This window comes from Macadamia integrifolia, chromosome 9 (assembly GCF_013358625.1).
Source record: "Macadamia integrifolia cultivar HAES 741 chromosome 9, SCU_Mint_v3, whole genome shotgun sequence".
In the NCBI taxonomy this organism is placed as follows: domain Eukaryota; kingdom Viridiplantae; phylum Streptophyta; class Magnoliopsida; order Proteales; family Proteaceae; genus Macadamia; species Macadamia integrifolia.
Window position 1 is genome coordinate 34,749,916 of NC_056565.1, and position 7,855 is coordinate 34,757,770.

General features: G+C 37.3%; 1 long non-coding RNA gene across 1 annotated transcript; it reads left to right on the plus strand.

Annotated features, from left to right (window-relative positions):
* Window positions 1–407: 407 nt before the first annotated feature.
* Window positions 408–7,598, plus strand: LOC122088763. The gene is made up of 3 exons (XR_006143131.1): window positions 408–807; window positions 1,133–1,163; window positions 6,449–7,598. It is a non-coding gene; the product is annotated as an uncharacterized LOC122088763 (long non-coding RNA).
* Window positions 7,599–7,855: the final 257 nt, after the last annotated feature.

Consider the following 7,855-nt stretch of genomic DNA (forward strand, 5'->3'; position numbering starts at 1 on the left):
GATGCTCTGTAAGTAAGCATGTACTCCCTAGTCCCCTTTAAATACCTCATCACCTTCTTCACTGCGACCCAATGATCCATGTCAGGATCACTCACATATTTGCCTAACATACCAACAGAAAAACTGATGTCTGTACAAGTACAAGTCATTGCATACATAAGACTCCCTACTGCGGAATAATAGGGAATATCCTTCATTTGTGCTCTTTCCAGATCATTCTTTGGGCACTGATTATGACTAAGCCACATGTTAAATCCAGACCCAGCTTAATCATATGATCTTACCATATATTATATTTCCCACTATTATTTTCAGCCATAACTATTTTATCAAAATGTGTCTATTTTGAAGCTCCATGGGTCAATTCTGCCACTCAAAAACTCACAGTTTAGCCCAAACCCGAGAGAGAGAGAGAGAGAGAGAGAGAGAGAGAGAGAGAGAGAGAGAGATTCTCTTTACCCACCACAGTGAAGAGATTCTCTGTCAATCAATGTTCTTAGTTTCTCAGTCTCACTCCCCCTACTGTATGAAGTCCCAAAACTGCCTTGAATGTCCAAAAACTCTCATCCGACTGCAATAAAGGTCGTGGGTGAAGGCAAACTCGGTCCAACCTCGAATGAATGTACAGTGATCCACAATATTTCAGTGCCAAAGGAGAAAAATGGCCTATATGAGAAACCGCCAATGGAATGGCGATTGAATTGTAAGAACATAATTCAAATCGTTGCGGTTGAATTATATAGGGTTCAATCTCTTTGATTCTTCCATTTAGGGTTTCTCTCATTTGTTGCGGTTGCAGCCTTGCAGGTGAGCCTTCTTTTCCCATTCCTTAGTGCAACTTACGAAGTAAAGTTCTCTTTGTCTCTCTCGTTCACTCTGTTTCTCCGTGTTTGTGTTTCTGCTCTCTCCTCGTACTTCTGATATTATTATTATTATTATTTTTTTTAATATCTGAAAAAATTGTAGAACAATTTTTTTTTGTTTTGTTCTCTGGATTTGAATTAGAACTGAGACTGTTTTAATTTCATTTATACCTCTTTATTGTTACATAATTCTGTTGACTCTGACTTGTTAATTTGGAGCTTTCAGTGTTCTGATGATTTATTGTATTTTTTTTTTTTTTTGGAGACAGGGCTCTGCTGAAGTGAAGTAGTAAAGATTAGGTACATGTAGCTTCTCATTCTCATTTTTATGAATTTACTGATTTTTTAATTGTATTTCCTTGATAGAAGATCCGCTGACCTCTCTATCAACGCATATTGATAGTAGATTTTGGATTTTTGTTCGTTAGGTGGTTAAAATGTTTGTTTCTTGGTATAGCCTTCTTTTTCTGATTGTTCTGGTAATTTGTTTTTCAATGTCTGTGATTCTGTTACTCATTGTCTCCATCTCTATTACATAAATAGGTGTCCCTCTATTTCAGATATTGCACTTTAGCATTATTTATGGTGTTGCAATTCTAGGATCAAAATCATTGCACCCAATATTTAGGGTTTTGCTGATTCTTTTTATTAGCTAGCTCTGTTTGAGTTGGGCACCTGTGTGCGTATCTGTGCAGCATGGCATTTATATAGTGGCTGTTTTCAGTTTTTGAATCTTTGCTTAGTTTTTTGGGTACTAAGGCTGCGTTTGGTAGTCATTCGAAGACATTTTTTCTCTACGGCTACGAAAAAAAAAGGAATAAATCGTTTGGTGTCCACTTTCTGTTTTTTCCTTTAAAAAAAAGAAAAAAAGAAAAAAAAAAAAAAGGAAAGGAAAGAAAAGAAAAAACTAGATACAGAAATGACGGAACATGGTTTCCATGTTCTAACATTTCAATTTCGTTTGAAATGGACCAAATTCAGGGATTTTAATAAAATCGTTTCCGGTAATTTCCCAAAAACCCGTTGCCTTTCATCTTCTCTACTCTCTTCGTCATCCCAACCTGATGAAAACACAGGAGCCCTAATTACCTTTGCACTACTCTGAACCCATTTCGAAACCTACTGGTCCTTTCGTGAGAAACGACTCTCTGCTCTCATCTCTCCTCAACCTCGTCTTCCACTATGTGTGTGTGTGTGTGTGTGTGTGTTTTGTTCACACTATAGTTTTTAAGGCGGTAAGACGACGGAGGCGTTTGAGGGTCTTTCGGAGCGCCTTAGCGATAAGGCGGGCGTAAAGCGTTGCCTTATCGACTAAGCGTTCCTGTGTAATTTTTTTATAAAACCAATGTATTTGACTCAAATCCTAGTTGAATCCTATTACTCATATGTTAAATAAATATTAAATGTTCATATTCATACCAATGTAAGATATTCATCAAGAAAACAAATCAATAAAGTGAATAAACTAAGTTCATCTTCATCAATCATCAATCATCAATATTCAATCATCAATCATCAATCATCAATCATCAATCATCAATCATATTAACATATAATATAAATACATAATTATGAAACAAAATTATAAATATAAAGAAAAGAAGACATACAAAATATAAGTATTTATTATACTTACCTCTATGATGCCAAAATGAGTGCCTAAGCCCTAAGGTCATCTACTATATTTCTACTATCAAAGAAGAATAAAGCTCACCGTTGCCGGAGCAAGCTCACCACTGCCGGAGCAAAATGGTCGCCTGGATCAGTGGTTCTTCCTTGTTCCTTGATTCCCTCTCAAAGCCCTTTCTTAAAACCCTTGACAAAATCCAAATCCTGTTTGTGAATCGTGTTTTTGTTTTGTTTGTTTTGGTTATTTTTGGTGGAGTAAAGCTGATCCCATACATCTCAAGTGTTAACAAAACCATACACCTACCAACAAAAAATCTATATTTGGAATCTTCATTAAGTAATTTTAAAATATGTTTAAAAAAAAAAAAAAAAACCCATAAGGTGCCACTTCACATAAGGCGGAGCACTGCCTTACCATCTCTAGACTGCATCAGCACCAAGGTGTTACTAAGGCGTTGCCTTACCAGCGCCTTAAAAACTATGGTTCACGCCACTGCAAAGCCCTAATTGTAGCCATTAACTGCTTATTTCGCCTGCGTTAGGGACTGCAACTCTCCACAAGCATTTGCTTCAATTGAGACCCAAAGTTCCCCTCCTCTAACAGCTGATTTGAGACCCCTGCAGCCTTCAAGTTCTCTCTTTACAACATTCAAGCTCTCTCTCTGCTACTCCAGGTATATCTTCTTTTGATTCAAGCTTCTCATCTTCTTCTTCTTCTTCTTCTTCTTTTTTTTTTTTTTTTTACCCTTTTGTGAATGGAATAGCGAGTTGTTAACATGTGAATCTGAATATTAGTTTCATAAATGGTGATAAAATGGGACTGAAATGGGGTATGCTTGTGAGGATTTGGGTTGCATTTGTTGGATTTTAAAGAGGGCTTATCACCCAATTAAACCCTACTAGATTTTCCATCTATTTGGTTGATCAAGTATTGAAACCAAATTCAATTTTCAGTCAGTTGTATCCTTCCATTTTTGAGTTTTTGAATCAAATTTATGCTAGGGATTTTTTGGAGTAAGGGATGGTGGTTCATGCATGTTTTCTTCTTTCTACCTAATTTTAGTGAATTGAAAAAGTATCATAGATGCATCCCAACAGTACTGTGGTTTACTCTGCAGAGTCTAGGAAAGGTACTCTGCTGTGTATCTTAGAAAAAAAAAATGGAGTAAAGGGGGGTGGGGGGTGGGGGGAAGAGGATGGTGATTCACTGTTTGTTATTTTTCACTTTTCTTTTTTTGGTGAACAGAGTTGGGGAAAATTCTTTCACTTTGTTGGCTTTGTTTTATACGTTTGAACCTTGTACCCCCAAAAGGGTTTCTTTGTTTTTGAGTTTGTGAACAAAAAGGCCTAGATAGTAGCTTTTACAACTTTTTTTGTTTTCACTTGATGATTGATTTTATAGTATGGAGTTCCTTGTTTTATTATTTCTTAAACCCTTCCGTTATTGGATCCTCTTTCTTAATATTTGTGGGCATTGAAGAAAATACTCAAAAGAGGAGTTTGGAGTACTCGTTTGAGAGAGATTCATTATCCACTCTTCTGCCCTCAAAGCACACACTTAAGCAGGAGGATCTAGCAGAACATAATCTTTTAGACAATTCCTTATAAAAACAATAATGCCTATGGATTGGGGTGTTTGCAGTTGATATCGTGATTGTGAATGCTTCATGAAATAATAATGCTAAATAGGTTTTATGCTGTTGAATTTTTCTTTTAAACTTTTGATGGACCTTATTTTGAATTTTATGCTCTGATATTGTAATTGTGAATGCTTCATGAGGTAATCTGTACCCAGATGCTCCATGAGTTTTAATGATTGCCATTGGAGAAATCCAAGACATGATATAAGAACAATCAAAGCAGCTTGGGGTCAAAGTGTGGAATTTCCTCACCTTGCAACCCATCCCAAAGACAACCCATGTTTCAGTCAAGTTCAAGGAGAGCAGTCAAGTATAACCATTGTTGTAAAATTCAGCCCATCCAAGCCCCCACCCCCATTGAACTGTTTTCTTGATCTGCTAGTAAGGTTGTTGGGTACATATATGAATTAAGGATCAGAATATGATGGGTAGAATTGTTATGAGACTAAGGGACATATTAAAAGAGAAGAAGTAGAGAATAAGATAGAAATTTCGGATGTAAACAGAATGCTATAGAAGAAGGGACAATGGGTAGAATTGTTATGAGACTAAGGGACATATTAAAAGAGAAGAAGCAGAGAATAAGATAGAAGTTTCAGATGTAAACAGAATGCTATAAAAGAAGGGACAATGGGTAGATTTGTTATGAGACTAAGGGACATTTTAAAAGAGAAGAAGCAGAGAATAAGATAGAAGTTTCAGATGTAAACATAATGCTATAGAAGAAGGGACAGTGGGTAGAATTGTTATGAGACTAAGGGACATATTAAAAGAGAAGAAGCAGAGAATAAGATAGAAGTTTCAGATGTAAACAGAATGCTATAGAAGAAGGGACAATGGATAGACCCAAATTCAATTATTGACGTTCCTAAATAATTCAATGCATCCCCTCACTAATTCCTACACCCTCTTTGTAGTCTGGAACTTCTAAATGCTTCATTTACTACTGTTGCTTTTTACCACATGAATTTTGTTTAGACTGATATCATTACGTATCATTTAGAATGGTATCAACTAGTTTAATATTGTCCAAACAAATGATCAATTTATGCTAGTTTTTTTTATTAGTGGCATTTCTATAATTGTTGATTATCTACAAAAAACTTGTTTCAGAACAAGTTTTACCAAACGCCACAGCTGTTGTTTTCCTGTTTTGAAACTGTTTCTGAAACAGTACATTTTTTTTTTTAAAATGGAAGTTTGACACAAAAATTGAAAATTTTGTTTTTGACACGAAACGTCATTTCTGGAACAGAATGACTAACAAACGCAGCCTAAATTCTTTGCTTCATTAAAAAAAAAAAATTAATAATTATAGAACTGAAGCAATAGTTGAATCTTCATTCTAATGAAATTAAATTCTCTTTAAAAGAATTCTTGAAAATGGTAACAAATGTAGGTTGACTCAATTGTAAAATTTGGGGGGGGGGTCGTAAGGTTCCTTTATTTTAGTCCTCTTTGTCATTCGAATTGTGGAAGAATGTCATCCTGGTATTGTGGTGACAGAATAGCTTGGATGTATTTTCTTTGAGGGTTTTTAATGGGGGATTCAGAATTGGCGGCTGAAGAGGAGATTATTCTGCTTCAATTCATTTCTTTTCTACAGAAACTTACATGTCAAATCTCAAATAGAAGCATCCAGATACTTACCACCACCTCCAAGAAACTTATTTTATTTTATCTAGTTTCTATAAAATTAGAATACGAGGCCCAAATTAGTCAAAATTTGTATCTAAGGATAATTGAATATGGCTGTTCTTATCAACAAAAAGTTTGTTACTAACATTCAATCAAATGGCAGTCCAACCTATTCATTTACATTTTTATTGGTTGATGTAATTCAACTTTTTAGGCTTTTAGTTGGGCACATTCTTTCTGGGAAAAGTTGAAACCTTGTTTTCAGGGAGTTGGTATAGCTTATACTTGCAAATAGGTTCTTCTGGTTGTTAGGATTGAGAAGTTCCAGTCTAAATCCAACCTGAGCTCACATATAGTCACTTAGTGATCCCATAGTCTCATTGAAACATGTTGATTGTGGTGGATGAACTACAAATTCTGTGAAATACAGTTACAGAGTCGTTGCCTGATTTATTGGCCTTTCTAATTCAGTTGCATGTTTGTTTCATGTAAATTTCATGTGAAGCAACCAATCCAGGTTGTTGACAGTAACTTGTATTCTGTTACGAAACATGATCGCAAGTCAGTATGCTTAACTTAGTTGCTTTCAGTTGCCTTCCACGCTTCTTTCTTGCTAGTGCCACCTCAAAATTATCATATTTGGGTTTAACTAAATTGCAGCAAATTGTTTCTGTACAGGAGTATCAAGAAAAATTTGAAAGGATATTGTCTAAGGTGGGTTGACTTCCACCAAATAGGTAGATCAACTGCATTGTTAGCGGGCTTCAAGGCACTAGTAAGGCTGATGTTATGGCAACACAGCTAGCAACTATCGCTAACGCCATTAGGTTAGCATAAATGTTTGAGGCTAAGGACATGTCACAAAAGCTTACTAATGAACCAAATGAGAAGCCAAGCGGGGTTACCTCCTTGCCTATTGAATGCTGATGACCAGGGAAATGCAAGACAGGAGCCAAGGACCTTTGTTACAATTGTAGCAGATTGGTTCTGTACGGGAGTATCAAGAAAACACGGGGACTACAATAGCAAGAATTGGATGTGAAGCGCTAGTCATTTCTTCCATAAATTCCTGAATCAAGTGAATCCTTTCTTCTAAAAGCATCCTCTTTGACACTTTTGGACCCTCCAGGAGTGTCAGCGGGCTGGTTCGGCTCAGTTTCGGTTTGGTTCTATCGGTTGTGTTTTACACTAATCGAAACCGAACCAATAAGGATTTTTCGGTTTCAATGTGGTTTGGGTTTGGTTCGGTACCAGTTTGAGTTATTCGATTCGATGCGATTGGTTCGGTTTTTTAACATGATATGGAACTGGTATGAGCCCCATTATAAACCGACCCAAGATGACAAGAACCCCATTCATGATGGCAAACCGCCAAACCCTAAAAGTTAAAACATATTCAAGAGAAATCTTGTTTCTCCAGCCACTGCTGCGGTTAACTACCACCATCACCTCAGTTGTATCCACCACCACTGCCACCCTCACGGCATCCATAGCCACCAGGCCCACCACCACCACCACCACCATGGTCCACGGCTTTCTCCATCAACACCGTCACAGCATCCATAGCCACCACCACAACCACCACCATAGCTGCCACCATCTCCGCTGCAGTAACCACCGCCTCCACCACCACAACCTCTGGTTTGAGCCTCACAACACCTCAGACGAAAAGGAGAAACAGAACTCAAAAGAGCTCGAATCACCTCCGCCGTCGCTGTTGACTGGTTCTTGGATCAAAACCCTCACTCAAAACTTTGCAAAACCTAGAAGGAAAAGAAAAAGAAAAACAAAGAATAGAAGACTTTTGAGAGCTGGAGAGTGAAGGAGATTGAACGGTTTACAAANCTGAAATCCCCCTTTTCTTCCTCTTCCTTTCTTCTTCCCTTTCTTTTCTCTCTCCTCTTTACTTTTCTCACCAACGTACGAGGGTAATAAATGGAAAGAAAAGAAAATCATAAAGCCTTATATACCATTCCTAATGAAGTGAATAGTGCACTTGGATGGGTCACTCAGGTGGGTGCACCCACCTGTCCTACCCACCTGAGAGCCAAAACTTGGGATTTTGACCGGGTTCGGACCTCGGCA